The following is a 16583-nucleotide window of genomic DNA, read 5'->3' as shown; positions in this document are numbered from 1 at the left end:
CCGTTGTAAGCCTGTACACAATCCGTGCATTCCAAAGCAAAAGAGGTTTTGCTTCACATTCCTACATCTACTTTCAGTCATGATATCTGTAAGCTAAAGCACTTGGCTTTTCACAAGCATGACTCCCTTTTGTTTTCTTTAAAGTGGAAATTCATACGTTCTTTAACGGTATTGTTTTTTTTTTTCTTTTTTCTTTTTTATTTTTTTCCTGAAAAGATGTTTGAGTGTACCACTTGTAATTATTTTATGTTAGTTTTAGAACTAAAATACTGGCATATGTTGACACAGATACTATCGCACAGTTCATAGCCGATTCGTAAACAAATTTGCTTCTCCTTTTCCAGTCTTCAACTTCTAAGAGAAACAAAGTATCGTGATGTGTCTCCATGTCAAACAACACGCGAAGCGTCGAGGGCTTGTTTTAAACACGGGCACTGCAGAGGCACATGGATGATGTGGCTGGGGTCACGCACTTTTTTGGCAGTCTAGCCTCAGCAGCCAAGCCGGCTGCGTGTCTCGGGGCTCTCCCACTCCTCCTCGGCGGGCACGGAGCCTGGCGGCAGAGCAGCCCCCGGTGCAGCCCCCTCCGCTGAGGCTGCCTCCAGGCCGCCGTGGATGCCACCCACCAAGATGGAGGCCGCCTCTTCTCGGAGCCTCTGTCCCGTGCCGCCCGTTCCGTGGTTACTGACACGGGGCCACCAGCCCCGGCTCCCCAAATCCGCCCTTTTTTTTGGGGGGTGCGGGCAGCTGCTGCATCCCCCGTGGCACATCCCGGCCCCCAGCCGAGCACCCCCCGGCTGGAGGCCGCGCTCGGGGCGCCGCAGGCCGCGAGGGCAGGGCCGCGGGGGGGCGGCCGGGGGAGGCTCGGAGCGGAGCGGGGGTGGGGGGGAGGCCGGGCCCGCTCCGCCCCCGGCTCGTCCGGGAGCCGCCGCCGCAGGTGCCGGGCGGGCCGCGGGAGGCTCCGAGGGGAGGGGAAAAGGGGGGTTGTTGGGAAGAAGAAAGAAAAAAAAAGAAAAAAAAAAAAAAAGAAAAAAAAAGTTTCCAGCTGATGCTTTTGGGAGGAAAGGTGGAAAATGCTAGTCCTGAGCCGGCAAGAAGCGGTAACCACGGGAAGCCCCTTCCCCGTTATTCCCCGCTTCGCGAGCACGGGGCCGCCGCTCCCGCGTTGGCGGCCGGGGGCTGCGAGCCCCGGCCGGGCAGGGCTGGGCTGGGCAGGGCTGGGCTGGGCAGGGAGGGGGTGCAGCCTCCATCCCTGCCGGCCTCCCTCCGTGCCGTCCCGCGGGCGGGGTGAGAGAAGGGTTAAGAAACTTGGCTGAAGAGATGAATGGCGCGGGAGGGAGGAGGAGGAGGAGGAGGAGGAGGAGGAGGAGGAGGAGGAGCCGGGCTGCGCCGCGCCGGGCGAGGTGGAAGGCGGGGAGGATCGCGGCTGCGGGTTAGGCTTTGAAAGTCAGCCTCGCAGGCATTGCAGCAGAGCCACGAACCGCGCAGGGGAGCGGCGCCGCGCCGGGCTCGGCTCGCCGCGTACGTGCGGGGGGTCGGGGGGGAGCGGGGCGGCTGGGCTGGGCTCGGCTCGGCGCCGTCCCCGGGTCGGGGTCCCCGCGGAGCCGGGCTCGGCGCTGCGGGAGGCCGGGCGCCGCGGCCGTGCGGCGGAGGCGGGGGGGGGGAGGCCGGCGGGCAGCGCTCGGGAGGAGCCGCCGCGGGGCGGGCGGCGCTGCGTGTGCAAGGGGGGAGGGTGCTGGTGTCCGTCCGTCTGTCTGTCCGCGTGTCTGTCCGTGCAGCGCTGCCGGGCGGCGGCGGGGAGCGAACAATGCCGGGGTGAGCCCGGCGAGGGGCGGCCGCCGTGGGGACGGCTTCCGGGGGGGGACCCCCCCTTTACGGGGCCAGCTGGAAGTTTGGGGGGCTTGGGGGCGGCGTGTGAGCGAGGGGGGGACCCCGGCTTTTACAGCCCCAGCGCTGGCTGGGGGGAGACCTCCGGGGTCGAGGCCAGGGTCGGCGAAGCTCCGCCCGGGGCAGCGCCGAGGCCGGCTGCTGCCTCCCTTTCTCCCTCCCTTTCTCCCTCCCTCCCTTTCGGTCCCGCCGCCCCCCGCCCAGCCCCAGCCCCACCTGCGGGCACCCCCCGCCCCCTTTCCCCTGGCCGCCGGTCGGGGCGGCCGCGGGTGCCCCCGCAGATGCCGCCTCATCGCCGCCGCGCCGGCCCCGCGGAGACGTCGCTGTTTCCCTTCTAGACTAAAGGTTACTTTTCCTGGCGTGTTTTCCTGTCCCCGAAGCCCTTTAAAGGTGATTTCTGCCTCTCCCCCTCCCCGCGCCGTCTCCCTGCGGAAGGTGCTGGAGGCGGCTGTGCTGTGCGAGTGCCGCTCGGTAATTAACTGGGAGCAAAGGGAAGCCCGAGGAGACGCGGGGTCAGAGCGTGGGCAAAATGAGGGGCAGCGCCGTGCCCCTGCTGCACCCGGTTTGTGCCTTGCTTGTCTTGTGGATTCCAGATCCACAGCGTTTTAACTGAAAGGAGACTCAAGCTGAAATGCCTGACGCGTGTTGAAAGTGTGTAGAAAACGGGGGAATTTCTGGCTTTGGCAGTGTGGTGGTGTTAGGAGAGCTGAAGTGGAAGTTATCCCCTTTTGCATGGTCTTTCTGTAGTCTGGAGACCGTACCGCTCTGCATTTCGTCTAGGGGGACCTGCCTGCGGTGCCTGAGAGCTCCTTGGCTGATCAGAATTTAACTGAGTCATGGCACAATAAATGTTTAGAGATGTTACAGAGCTTTACTTAAAAAAGCGTGCAGATCTAGCCTACAAAGAGCCATAGGGAGGAAAGGTGGGGTATCCCTGAGCGAGAGCTGGACACCTTTAATAGTCCAACCTGAAGCGTTGCTCGTGGGCCTGGCTGAACACGCTAGAAAGTGACACATTAAGAAGCCGTATGACACAGGCTTTCTGAGCTGGGAGTATTTTGTGGTTTAAATCTGATCTAATGGCATCTGAGTAATTGTTGTTGTACGGGCGACCAGAGCGGACGCCTCGGAGAGCAAAAGTTCTCATTCAGGGCTGTGCTTGGGCAGATCTGTGACTTCTGCTGTCTGGGGCATTTGTCTTCCCAAACTTGTGGTTTAGAAGGGCTCTCTTGTTATTTTATCAGCATTTGTATGGCCAGGGATAGTCTATAAGGCAAGACGGTCAGTTTTTTATGAGTTAAATGCATGTTAAATGCATTGTTTGTGTGTGTGCAGGTGTGTGTGTGTGTGTGTGTATATATGTATGTGTGTGTATATACATGTACACATACACAGGTATACGTTTTGTTGAGCAGGAAGGAAGAAGTAACAAGTAGTGACTGCATGTTTTAGGCTGGGGTGAAAATTGACCTCCTGTTTGACTGGCGTGCAGTTCTGAGTTATCTGATGAGGGAGATCTGTCAGTGGCTTTAAGATTTTTCTATATTGTGTACGCACACAATATAAGATGCTGTCAAATGCCAAACCATGCAGGATGGATGTTTTTTAAATATCTAAACTTGACTGTTGTGTTGTGTTTGTTTTTTTTTTCTCCCCTAGTAGTCTTGGGGTAAAAAAATAAAAATAAAAATAATAATAAATAAATAAATATATATATATATATATATATATAAAAATAAACAGATGAGAATGTGCTCTTCCTCTTTTCTCTCTGCAATTGTTTCTTCTTCTAAAGTGATAGATAATGCTAAACAAAACTGGTGGGTAAAAATAACAAAAACTTATTATGATCATAGAGACTATGTTGATAAAGAAGCAAACAGATGTTTTTATACTGTAAGCTTAAAAAACATGTGCTTTAAATGCTGGCTGTGTCACCTCCAGCATTTGATAGTCAGTTGTGTTTAGGATGACTCCTATTATGTAAAAGACATCCAAGATGCATATATTTCTTAAACTGATTCAGTAAAGGTTACAGGACTCAAACACAGATTAACTTGATGATCATATGTGCTGGTAGGTTTTATTTAACATGGGATTGGTTTAAAATAATTGACCAAGGCTTGCTTTAAAGCTTTATTTTGACTTTTCACAGAGAACTTTTTTTTTTCCTCCTGTATTTGAACACTGACATAAGGTTTCTATAATGCCACCTGTATTATTGTTAGCACCGAGAGCACTGTTAATTTTACCAGTGACAGTGCAGCACATTGGTATACTAAAAGATAAACTCCGTTTTGCATTGTGCCGAGCACATGTATAAACTTGCCCAAGGCAAAGCTGGGGAGTTGCATTTCCCACAGTCAGCTGTCTTGCTCAATGGTAGTGCTTGATGCCTTGCTGCAGGAGAAGACTTGAAGACTGTAATATTTTTGTTAATTTTAGAATAGCTCCTATGAACCAGCCTGAACCTCAGAACCAAAATGGCTTGCGTTTTTATTCCTGCATGTGAATGTACGGGGATTCCAGAAGGGAGACAGGGAAGACTGTGGGCTTTCTAGCCAAGCACCTGATGTGGGGGCACCGGCCCCAAGAGTGGTGGGGTGGTGGCTGCCCGGTGCCTTTGGGGCTCCGTGATGTGTGGGGTGCATGGCTGGGTTACAGGTGGTAGATGGGACAAACAGGATGCACATCCCATGGACAGGAAAAAGGGCTAAATGCTCTTTTGGGACAAGAAGTGTGGATTTTGAAGTGTAAATCATTACTGCTCAGCAGGAGCTTAATGACAGGCAAGTGGAAAGATAATGCAGGTAGGGAGTGAAGTCTGAACGGGAGGAAGATGTACAAGAGAATATGCGCAAATGGATAAAACGATTAAAAATGCAAACTTGACAATCTGTCTAAATAGCCCTAAACCAAAGAAAGAAGGGTAACAGTAATAGCGTTTGTGGTTTGCTCTCTCTTCCTGCGAACAGGCCAACATGATAAGAACAGTGACTAGCTGTATTGGTCTGCCCACAGCACATGTGAGGAACATATTTAACAAGTGCGTGTGACTTATCTTCTGGATATGATGGTGTTCGGGTTTTGATAGTTGCATTTGAAAATACTGAATTAGAAAATAATATGCTAAGGTTTGCAAGTGATATTTTAACTGGACATCCGTGATCACGTAAACTCGCTTGAATTTGATAATGGGAAGATTTGCCTCCAGGAAAATGGGAAGGAAAACTCTTTTGCTAAAGATGAATGCATACATTTTAGTGTTTCTGGATTATTTATTTCAAGTACACTGAGAAATGTGACCAGACCTATATAGCACTTGGAAGAATTAATGTGGTAATTTGTTTGTCTGTCTGTTGCATGTCACTTGACTTAAATGGTTAAAGGAGAACAGAAACTAATATTCCTGTAAACATCTGTGTGGTGTGGAAGGGGAAGAAGCAGTTGCTAGCCATCAGCAGAGTTTGGCCCAAAATAGGATGCAGTCTCTTACTGAAATCGTTCCTGGAACTCATTACTCCTGTTTAATAATTACCTGTCTGGAGAGAAGTTCTGCTTTCACACATTTCACTTCTAAATATCACCATCTCTGGCAGAGAACAATTTTGCTTATAGACAAAATCAGGTTAAAAGCAGAAACTGCTTGTCTTCTCTTAGCTGTGGGTTTCTAAGAGGTTTAGTGTAGAAAAGTTGAGCATTGGGAGAATAACTCGGCAGGCAGTTTCTCCTCCTCTCGAGAAAGAAAGCTGCGAGAAGGTGATCATAACAGATCGGGCAGATGCTGGGTGTAAAGTGTGTGAGTCTTGACTGCACCTTATATTTAAAAACAAAGAAGAGATCATTTAAGTGGCCTAAGAAAGCACGTAATGAATTTCAGTGCTGAACAGTACAAGACGCATGTCTTGCGGAAAAAACAGTCTTTTAGTTCTGTGTGGCCTTAGGCTGACACTGTTGCTCTGATGCTGATTCTTTTTACAGTGATCTGTAAGTAATCCACAGCTGCTGGCTTCTTACCTCTTTTACCTGCCCAACACTCATTGTGAAAATGGTGTTGGAAGGGAAAGGGAAAAGACTTCTTTAGTGCTGAAGTGAGCTCAGCCTTCTACAGAGGTGAGAAGAAATGATCAGTCCCATCCCAGGAGATTGTCCTGGCTGCATTTTTAATGTCATCACACATCACATTTTCAGTAACTTATAATAGGGAGGAGAGCAACAATCAGCCACTGAGGTGCACAAACCCAAGTATCCAGCTGTTAAGTTTTTGCAAATAAAATAGTGTTCTAGCAAAGAATTTCTCGAACATCATTGAAGAAATATGGATTTATTTTTCTCAGAGTAAATTCTTTTGTTCTTTTCTCAGAACTCTTACAAACTTTTTGTAGTCACAAGGAACAATACAAAAACATTGCTTAATGCTGACCTAAAGGAAATCTTATGTATACATTGAACCTTGATGGCAATACAGTGGTGTTCTTTCTTGTTTGCTTGGTTTCTCCCTTAGATAGAAATCTGTCTTCTCATAGAAGTAGGAATACTTAAATAAAAACATCTGTCAGTGGTGGAAAACACTGTCTACATCTATAGTATAGCACAGAACTACTAAAATGAACTATTTTTTCTCAAATATATGTAATCTTCTCAATTTATTGCCTCAATTTATTATGTGAATTTAAAAGCACAGCTTCCTTCTGCTCCAAGGGTGTTCTGCTCTTGTCCCTCTCTTCTTTGGTCACAAGAGACATCATCCAGCTGACCTGCTCTTTCAGTCAAGTGGGGCTGGAAAGACTTCTGAATGATGTTTATTGCTGCATTTGTCACTGTACCTTTGTCACTTCTCCTTTTATTTTGACTGAAATGGTGACTTAATCTCTTTTTTTTTTTTTTTTTTTTTTTTCCCTACTTAAATTTGAATGTTGAGACTTCTATTGTTCTGTGGGACAAATTGACTTTTTTAATGATGTGTTTGGGGGAAGGATCTGAAATAGTCTCTGCATGTAGTATTTCAGGGTATTTACTTTTTTTTCAGCATAGCGGATCCACTGCTTTTGTTGGATCTTGATGTTGGCAGTAGCCCAGTGCGCTTCTGTTTCACTGACCTTAAATCTTTGAATAGGTTGGCTTTGGATGATGAGCCTTCTCTCAACACCTGTATCTCTTTTCCCAGGTAGTACGTTACAGTAGTCAGAGTCAGATGTTTTCTCTGAACTGACTGCAAAGCCCAAATGGCTTTGCAGAAGTGGGCAATGCTATAAGCTGCCTGCAAAGCACACGATTTTCCCCCTCTACTCTACTGCCCCAGTAGCCATCCTTGGAGTCCTCCATAATAGAGAAATCCTGTTTAATTCTTCTCTTGTTTGTAGGCTTTGTGAGAACAGAGGCTAAAAGTGAGGGAAAGAGAAGGGGAACCCTCCCTGTGCCAAATGAGAGAAGGGCAAAATTCTGCAAAACCAGGGAGAGAGTCTGTTTTTGTCATTTTATTTTTTTTTTTTGTTTTATTATAATTAAATTTGTTTATGCATAATAAACTCGCTGCTTAGGGTGGTAACCTGGAGACAGAGGAGTTAACATGAGCATTATTCTTCTGACAAGCCCTGTAACTGAAGGTTAAGTAGTACAAATAGCAATGATCTGCACTACCTGTAAGTTTGCATCTTTTACCATAAGTTAGAAGTAGTAGAGAAGCGCCGAGAACTTTTAAAGTGGTACTTGTGGTGGATAACATGTTCTAAGTATACTGTTCTACACTATTTAATTCTTGGATATCTCAAAACAAGTGTTTTAATTTCTATTGGTTTGTTTTCTTTTTTTTTTTTTTTTTTTTCTAATTATTCTGTAGGCATTTTGTTCACCAATTATACTATGGTCTCATCTTTTGCTTGTATATATTAAAGGGCTCTTAAAAATACGACTGAGATTTATAGGTGTGAGTCTGAAGTGTTAAGTGGTACTTGCTACATAGGAAGGAGGGCTTTCATGTCATGGTTGTTTTTTGAATAAAATGAAGAAAAACAGGACCGTGGCTTTGAATCAAAGCTGAACATGGACTTTGTTCTTGCAGAAATGCTCTCCAATTATCTAGACAATACAAGTATAGGTGATGCAAGTTATTTGTAATTGATCTACAGGCGGTTCTATTTGGAAAACTTTGGTTTCTGATGTTTTGAGCTACATTTTTATTTTGAAATAGAAACATTAAAAATAAAACATCCCTTATTGTTACGCTAATAATGAAAAGGTAGACATAGATTGGAAGAGGATAAATTGGTATGCAGTTTTTCATAGGACAATTTTTGTTTCTTCTTTCAGGTGAAGCATAGAATTGGTGAGGAAGAAAATTAATGCATCCTTGGACTCCTGAAGGAAGAACCTTCCTGATGGGACCGCTTTCAAGGTAAATGATTTGTTTCAATTGTTTCCCTTGTTTCTTCAGTTTTGGGTTTCTTCTTTGTCTTTCCAAATCTGTCATACAACTTTCTGTCCTGTACGAGTCTTTTTAAGACTACAGTATATTTTAAAACAGACGATTTTCAGGATAATCCCTGTCTTTTAATGTCAGGCTTCCTTTTTTCTTAAAGTGTGTGCTGATTAAAGACCACTAATATTTTTGGTAATGTTTGAATGTTTTATATGGAATTTGCTGGTAGAAAACCTGAAGATTTAGCCTACTTGTTTTGCTTTAGATTTGCTTGTAATTTCAGAGTGAAAGAAGATTAAATAAAACTTGTGTTACAATGTTTTATTTTTTTTGAAATAAAACAGATCCAAGTTGAGCTTCTGTGGCAAGGGACTGTCACAGTAAAATCATTATTAGATATTACATTACAATGGCTTGCAGACATTTAACACCACTGTCATTTTGTTTGTATGTGCTCCCTTGGTTCCCATTTTCTAAATCCTATTTTTCTGTGATGCTAGGGAATAATTCCCCAAGTGTTGTCCAGTGATTGCTTATGTATATGTACTTTGGTTTGTGAGTAATTTTATTCACTTGAGTAGCCCCACTATACTCAGTGGGCCTTACATGCATGCCTAAGAACTTGAGAATGCTGATGAGCATAAAGAATATAATTTGGGCATGTAATGGTTGACAAGCAGTTGTTGTTTTGTTTCTGGTCTCTCTTAGGACTCATTTGTGTTGCCTCCAGTGGCAACTTTTGGGAGCATTAGTAAGGAAGGCCTAGAACGCTGGAGGCAGTCATATCAAATCCTAGCCTGAAAAATTTCTAGCATACCCACTGTAATGATGCAACATATATAGCATACTCTTCCTGTAATAAATGTGTTGTTTGACTTCATTTTGAGTATAGAATTGGTTTGAGCATCCGTAATAGTCAACCATAGTGAGATCATCGGAAAATGTTTGTACTTTTTTAAATTGGGGAACTCTGGATTTATCAAAAAATCCAGATAATCCAGGTGTTTTGGAAATAAAGGTAAATCAAAATGAGGGATCCGTTTCTTTTTCTGTGATGCTTTCTGTTTGACTCAAAGTCTAACACTGCTATAGTGCTTAGTTGTCTGAGCAATTGTATTTACAGGGAAGTTAACTGCATTATTTGCTGATATCAGAACTGGTGAGATAGACACTTGGAATTAAAACAAAATTAATAGTTATTTACAACTTCACAGTTCTTGTGGTCAGCAAGAGATGATTTCTTAAACAACCCTGATACTACTTAATAGACAGTGGCTTTTGTGGCAACAATGCTTTTGAAATGTTTCAGGTCTTCAAAAATAGCTAAGTAACTGAAAGCTTTGTTTCAAATTGTTACCTGTGTTTAAAAGTCATTCTATTCAGAGTTGCAAGAGTCTATGCTGTGAATTAGGGTTTTGCACTGTGTGTATCAGCTTGTCAGTAAGGTGATTAAGCTAATGATTTGAGGAAAATTTGTCTGTCAGTGCATAGGTGTCTGGTACTTTTGGCAGAGATGGCATTCCTTACTCCATTTCTAACCAGCATTATATTGAAGAATACCTGTCTTAGTATACAACTTTGGGTTGCATAGTGTTGTACGGTTTTAACATGGAGCACAGTGGTTGTCTTGATTAGAGATTTTTTTTTTTTTTTTTTATTATTTTGTTGTTGTTGTTTGTTTGTTTAAGTCATAATTCTAGGCCACTTGGATTCCCGCAGAGAAGTACAGCTTTGCAAACATAACTGTTGGTCTGGCTGAGGCTGTGTAAGCTTCAGGAGGGTTGGTCTGGCTGACGCTGTGTAAGCTTCAGGAGGGGAAGGCGGCTGCCTAGATGTTGTCTAAATGTGAGCATACATCAAAGAAAAGTCTGCCTCATTGAGCTAAAATTTATAAGCTATGTTCAAGTTTATACAGATACACAATTTTTACATGAAACTTCAAAAGATATAACTTATAAAAAGATACAGATGAGGATTAAAAACTTGGAGTAATTATAACTATGCTGTCAAAAGAACAAGGTGGTGACTCAGTGTGAGTGAGGCTGGCAGAGGCGGCCCTTAATTGAAGAAGAATTGGTCACTATAAACTGATTGCATTTTATTTTTAATGATAGGTTTCAGAGAACAGCAAATGAGTGTAGTGTGATCTTGACTGATAGCATGCTTTTTCCTTGTTGGTTAAAAAAAAAATAAAAATAACGAAAGCCTGAGGATATGAAGTTGCAAACAAAACTTTCACTTTTCTTTCCTTTCCCCTCTAAAGAGGAAAAGGAAGACTACATGGAAGTGAAAAGAACTGTGCTTTTGTTGCAAAGCATTTGGGTGTATTTGTCTTTGGGAATTAACGTAGGTGGTGCTTCTGTTATGTCAATCTAAAAAATTGGTGAAGGGATGGGTAACTTGCAGGGTGGAGATGTCCCTCATTCTACCAGTGGCTTGGCATTTAATATTTTACAGCAAACTTTTTAGTTTAACATATTTGAACTTGTACTAGATAGGGTTAATAGGCTAGAACAAAAGGTCAAAGCATGAGGCATTAGGCTTAATTAAGGGAGAGCAGGAGTGGCAGGAGTATGTGACAGTTAAATGGGTTTCCCACAGACTAATGTCTGTTACAGTGCAACCATGCCTCAACTTAAGTGGGTTATTTTGTGCAAAGGGCAGCAGTGATTAGCAGTTTGACATGCCAGACATTTCTGGCCAATCCCATCTGTTTTAGAGGTTAAAAAAGCACACCTTTATGAGCTGATAGATTGATTTGTGTGCCCGTTTGGTAAAGATTACAAGTCCAAGGCCAGTGCTGTAAATGCCAGTTATAGAATATTGTACTTTCTTAGTTGTTCTTTGTTTAAACTGTCAACTGTTTTGTAATGGGGATAACAGCTATAAAAGTGACCGTACAATATGAAAAACATGGCAAGGATTCTGAAGCAAGTGTTTTGAACCAGAAAGGTCTGGGTGGAAAGCTTCCTCATCAGGTCTGTTTTGAATTTTGTCCCATGAGTCTTGGCCATTCTGTGATGCTGTGCTTGGAAGGGGAATCTGCCTTCGTGTGCTCCTACCAAAAGTTCATAGCTTTTCTTTATAACCATCACTTTTAATGTATTTGTCCTGAAGTTATCTGCCTCAGTGCTAACAGTTTTTTCAGTTCTTAGCACTGTTGGATAGAAGAGAATCCTCAGTACTTAAAAGGATTCAGGGGTTATATCTGACTTCGTTACGTTATCTGTTTCCTTCCTGTTCCATTACTTAACTGGGATGATACATGCATATTTTTCTTGGATTTTCTTTTGTAGCTATTATTCTCTGGATAGTTTATTTTATTGTAACATGAAGTTGCCTTAAACCCAGAATAAAATAGGTAGCACAGTAAGTCTTGACTGTGTTTCCTGTCATCTTTATGACTTTGTAAAGTCAAAGTTACATTACTATTAATATGAGACTATTAATAAATCGTTGATGCAATAAAACTGTTTTTGATAATGTTCAAGGTTCATACATAGTTGAAGGTGATTATCCTATTTTAAAATCAAGTAGAGGTCGGACTGTGTTGTAAGATACTGACTTTGGCCCAACTGATATCTGATGACTGTCATTGGTCACGAAGCTTTCCTCACTTGAAACAAAAGTGATTTTGAATTAAATTGTTAACTAGAATTGTGCTTTATGGTAACATGCTGATTAACTTTTGATTCTGTGAAAAGCAGTGACACATATGTGCTTACTTGTTTTTAAGGACTAAAGATTTTATATTTAAAAGCTATTAAGCTTTCCCTATTCTCTATCTCCTGTCCATTCAAGCAACGACACTTTCTGCTAAATATAATTGAGAAATAAAGCTGCATTAAATTAACGTTAGACACCTTACATTTAACGTTCCAACGTTAACTTTAAAATTGACACCTGTCTTAAATTTAATATTTTTCTACTTGCAAACATGATTTTCTTTCACTCAGTTTAGTATCTTCAATTCTTTTAATGATTTGATATGCATATTTTGAAGACTGCTGCATGCAGCTAAACTATACTTTTACTGTAACAGCTGTGGCCTGTTCATGAAGAGAACTACGGATTCATGACTTATGAAAAGCTTGTCTTCACCGTATCTAGCTTTGTGAGAACCACCTTTTTTTTTTTTTTTTTTTTTAGTATTATTATTTTTTATCTTGTGAAAGTATCTTCCCCTATTTCTCTTTGAAAAGCCTAGAAATACTTTCAGTGTCCTTTAGGATGAGCAAGGCATCATCATTATCTTGCAGTTTATTTAGCAACATGGAGCTGGAATGGGCATATGCAGCATCATGTTCTCTATGGAATAATATCTATTTAAATGATTTGGATCTAATACATATTTACATGAAAAAACATCTTGCCCTTCTCTGTGGGGAGAGAAGGTGAACAAGCATAAATTTTATAATACTCATTGCTTCTCTTGCACTAAATCATACTTAAATTGCAGAAGGTTGTTGGCTTGAGAATTGTGTAAAAAGTGCTTGGCTAGTAAAGTGGGGGTGCAGGGAGATTTATCTAATTTAATACTAAGAAAATGTCAGCTGTAGTGTGTTGATAGTGATTGCTTAAATCCAGAAGCTGTAATTCAGACTTCTCTATATGCATATTTGTAATATTTTCATCTTTATAACACACAAAATATAATCCTGAAACTACCTATTAGTGCAGTGTGCATGCATACTATATTTTGGCTAATTGGATTGCTATTGATCATACCTGAGCCATTATCTAATATCTTGGGAATGGGGTGGATGCTGTGTATGCTTGTCTGCTATTTCAGGGCAGAAGGTACTTTATCAAGTTTCTTGCAGTGGTTGTTATTAAAATCTTTATAGTTGCTGCAATTTGTGTAATTAGCATTTCCTGCTCTAAGTGTAGCACAAATGAGAGGTTTTCAGGTAGCATGATAAAAAATCTGTTTGAGACTACAACACAGGATACTTTTTACCCATATCTTAAGGCTAGAGTCTAGTTTTGTTGATGAGAGTGCAAGTGATTTTTATTGTGCTTGGGCTTCTCTCAGAGTCTGCTTAGTTTGTGAAGTATGGTGCCATGAAACCAGTATGGTGGCTTCCCTTCTACTATTCCATTTTTCATTCCTAGATAAATTTGTGCAAAACCATTCAGTTTAATGTTACTGAATATAACAGGGCACTATAGTAAATATTCTGTAATTGTTAGTGAATCTGCTGCTTTTTAACATGGAATCTTTTGTATTGTGCCTTCAAGTTAGGATATAAAATATTTGCATAAAATATTCATACTGCTTGATTGGCCAGTAGACATTAAAAGCTATTTGAAACTGTCTATTGTTTTCAACTTGTAATAGTCTTAAAAAGAAAAAAAAAAAAAGTTAAAAAGTTCCCAGTGTTAGGTATTTTAGAGGACTTTGCTTTTTATTTATTTATTTATTTTTTTTTCTCCTCTCCCTGTAATAGATGACATGGCAAAGGCAAGCACTTGGTTTGTACCCCTGACCTTTACATGCTGCTTAGGAAGGATGCTGTGCCATGTTCATGTGAACTGGCCTACTGTAGATTTCTCCTTATTTCAGACTTTGATACTCTTTGACCTTGTAGTCGTTGACTTTGATCTGGAACAATTTCAAAGTCATGTAAATGAATGTAATTAAGGTATTGCTTATCATCTTGGAGAGTTCACAGAGAGGCTTATTGGCTAGAAAGGTTTGTTTACTTAATATGGAAGGTTAATATAAGGTTAAATTTCGCTGTGTAAAATGGCTTCATAATGTTTTTATTTAGCAGCTGAAGAAAATAGTGCTTGAAAAGGCAAATAATAGTTTTATCTGACCTCTGTATGTCTTCTGTAGCTTGCATTATTGGGAAAATTTATCTTCATTGCATAGTATTATTGCAGTCTTCTTTTCTCCTCCTCCTACAAAGAGAACCTCTCACGCTTATTTGTCAGCTCTTATGTAGGAAAGGAACTACATTAAAGAAGGGACTGCAAAAATATTTGACAATAATTGCTGTAAGTAGTCCATCCACTTCCACTTAAGTCTTTTATTTCCCCTCCCCCTTTTTGCAAGAATGGGATTTATATTTTGTTCTTCAGTAACTTATCTTGTTTTTATTCCTAGTGCTGCCACAATAAGCTGAAAAAGCAGTATAAAACAGCAGAGAAGAACATTGTTACTGCTTTCTGCCTTCCACTTCTCAGGCAGTAGAGAGAACAGAGCTTAAACCTCTGTGTTCTTGTCTGTATTCCTCAGCTTAATTTGAACGGAGTTGCTTTGCTTATCACTTATGAAAATAACATTTGCTTGAGTGTTGTTTTTTTTCTGCTCGCTTTAGAAAATTTGTAGTTATCAGAAAGGTAATCACATGGCAAGTGTCAATTAGAAAACTCTTTTCCCATACCTGCTCATGGCTGTTTTTCTAAAAATGTACTTCCCAGCTGGAAAAGCATACATCCCTGGTGGGTGATGGTGTCCAAGCAGGTGTGTTCTGCCAGACCTGCACTGGGCTGATTTCAGTGAGGATGTACAAAGCTACATGAAGCTTGGAAACACCTCTTTCTGCACAGCTCTTTCTGGAATAATTTAGACAGCAAGGTTGCTGGCTTGTTTGCCTTATTTTGTAGAGTACTTGCTTTTATCATTTCTTCTTTGTGTGGCAAAAGTAGTAGGCTACTTGCTGTGGAGGTAGCTAACTTTCTTCTGCTTACTAGAATATTATGTGCTAAATAAATTATGCAGCAATGAGAATTAATATCCTTGAAAGGGTGATTAATGCAATGAATGTCTTATGTGACTATTTCTGGCTTCTGGGGATGCCCTATAACTCCTGCCCAAGAGCTTTCTTTTTTTCCTATACTCCCCCCTCCTGCGTCGCCCCCCCCCCCCCCCCCCCCCCCCTCCTATTTTTAGTGAAGGTTCAGGTTCTGATCCTTGCTTCCCAAACATGCAACTAGGAAAATAGCTTGATTTTTTTTTTTTTTTCCTTCCTCCACTTTGGAATAACAATCATAATTTGATGAGATCTAAAAGTGCTTTCAGAACACAAATAAGCAAAAATCTCTCCTTATCTTCCTTTTCCCACATACGGAAGGTAAAGTTCAAAATCATAATATAACAATCTGAATGGGGAGAGGGGAAAAGGAGCACAACAACTAAGTGTGAATTACTTAGCCTTTTTAAATTAGATGGTATTGTGCTGTTGACTTCAGTAAGGCTAATATTTCACTTTAATTCTAGAGCTTCCTGAATAGTGGACGAGAGGTATATAGTTATGAGGAAGAAAGGCAAAAACACCTGAAAAATGTCCTTTATCTGTTACTTTAGGTCCTGTTTATGAAAGATAAGGGAAGAATCCATGCACTTTTGTTGCTCTTTTTTTTGCTTAGCTAACATACTAAGAGCAAATCTGGTCCTAACTTCTTAACAGTGACCATGTAAGAGTGCAAAATGTCTTGAAGAAAAGGTTGCCTTTGGCTGGTGGTTAAGGTGATTTCTCAGTTGTCAGTCCTGGTCCTCTCAATTTGTTGGTGTTTAATTCTCTGCTACCTTAAGTTTTATCCTGCTACAAATAAATGAAGAAAGAACGTTAATAAACTGTGCTGATATCATACTGTAACCTCTTTGCACTCCCTGACATAGGCTTAACTGTAGAGCTGAAGAGATAACAAGGTTGCACAGAATCATATTTGTTGTGTACTGAGCTCTGGTTTGGCTTGGGATTGCAACATCAGACGTGCAAGCTTCGTGTCTGTTTTTTTTTTTTTTTTTTTTTTTTTTAATATAGGTCTTCAACATATAAGCTCTTAAGCTCTTGTTCACCAACTCTTTTTCTTTTGGTAGAATTTTTCACATGGTCATGATTATCTTAGTATGCATGTGACCATGAACTGCTTTTTGATCTGAAACAAATAAATAGTCAATTTCCCAAACTTTATTGTTTAGACTCAAAATTTTGTCATTAATTGTTTTCTACTGTGATTTTTTGAAATTCAAAAAGGATGTATTCACTGTGCTTTTCAGGCTTTCCAATAACACATGATTTTCATTTTTGCACCACCCAGCTCTGGTTTTGTTTTCCAAGTGTTTTACTGTGCAATGGAGATGAACAGTACATGTATTCAGACATCATTTCTGTGGTATTTTGGTTTACAATCCTATATAGTTCCTATACTAATGTTTTCCGACCCTTGTCTAGGCAAATACTACCTGTATTTTTGCCTTTGCAAAACTAAACTTAGGCATGAAAGCTGCCTTTAAAATATTCTTTGTGCAGATGATCACAATATT

General features: G+C 41.4%; 1 protein-coding gene across 8 annotated transcripts in view; it reads left to right on the top strand.

The window, feature by feature from the left end:
* Positions 1–974: 974 nt before the first annotated feature.
* Positions 975–16583, top strand: part of NRIP1 (nuclear receptor interacting protein 1) — a 77996-nt gene continuing 62387 nt past the window's right edge. For 2 of the 8 annotated variants that reach the window (XM_084306225.1, XM_084306221.1), the window contains exons 1-2: positions 975–1100; positions 8197–8281. The gene's annotated coding sequence lies outside the window, so the exon portion shown is untranslated. Of the gene's footprint in view, positions 1101–1386; positions 1522–1953; positions 2278–8196; positions 8282–16583 lie in introns of those variants that run through there. The other 6 variants (XM_084306223.1, XM_084306219.1, XM_084306228.1 and 3 more) reach the window with 3 other exon arrangements.

This window comes from Netta rufina (assembly GCF_964035555.1).
Source record: "Netta rufina genome assembly, chromosome: 1".
Classification (NCBI taxonomy): domain Eukaryota; kingdom Metazoa; phylum Chordata; class Aves; order Anseriformes; family Anatidae; genus Netta; species Netta rufina.
This window is presented reverse-complemented; position numbering and strand designations above follow the sequence as displayed.